This window comes from Arachis duranensis, chromosome 1 (genome assembly GCF_000817695.3).
Source record: "Arachis duranensis cultivar V14167 chromosome 1, aradu.V14167.gnm2.J7QH, whole genome shotgun sequence".
Lineage (NCBI taxonomy): Eukaryota > Viridiplantae > Streptophyta > Magnoliopsida > Fabales > Fabaceae > Arachis > Arachis duranensis.
Window position 1 is genome coordinate 3,384,866 of NC_029772.3, and position 1,018 is coordinate 3,385,883.

Here is a 1,018-nt window from a genome sequence, read left to right on the forward strand (position 1 = left end):
TTGTTTTCATCTCTTGATGCAAAATCAGGATATTGGCAACTTCGTTTAGACGAAGAAACAAAGAAATTAACTGCTTTTACTTGCCCAACAAAAGAATCAACAAGTGTGTTACTCTATGAATGGAATGTATTACCATTCGGATTAAAACAAGCTCCAGGTATTTATCAAATATTTATGGAAGAAAATCTAAAAGAGTTAAATGAATTTGTTTTAGTGTACATTGATGATATACTAGTTTTTACAAAACAAGATAAAGAAGATCATCTTCAAAAATTATTAATAGTTTTAGAAAGATGTAAAGAAAAAGGATTAGTCCATATTATTTAAACATGCAGTTACTAATATTTTAAAACGGTTACACTATCGTATTTTAATAGTATCATTTTGAATTTTTTCTTAATGCAACTATCCAATTAAAATATTTGTTAATATTTTATTAAAATTTTAAATTAAGAATTTTTAATTACCGTGTTATATATTAATTATACTGCAAAATATCTCTTATTAATTATAGTGTGTCATATATGATATATCCATCTACGTATTAACTATATAATGGAATACACTAAAAACTTATTTCCAAAAATAAGTACTAAAAAAGTATGGAAATGAGATGAAAAAGATAGTATGCAAATTCAAAGAATTAAAGAACTATGTGAAAAACTTCCAGAACTTTATATTCCAGAAGAAAATGACTACTTAATAGTAGAAACAGATGCTTCAGACATAACCTGGTCAGGATGTCTAAAAACTAAGAAAGCTATAAAAAGTTTGGAACAAGAAAAAGAATCACTAGATTCTAAATATTCCCTAAAGGAATTACTTTGCAGATATATTTCAAGGACTTTTACTTCAACAGAACAGAGATATACCACTCATGAAAAGGAAACTCTAGCAGCAATTAAATCTCTTAAGAAATGGAAAATTGATTTACTACCCAAAGAATTTACATTAAGGACAGATTCAAGTTACCTAACAGGTTTCATACGATATAATTTAAAAGTTGATTATAATCACG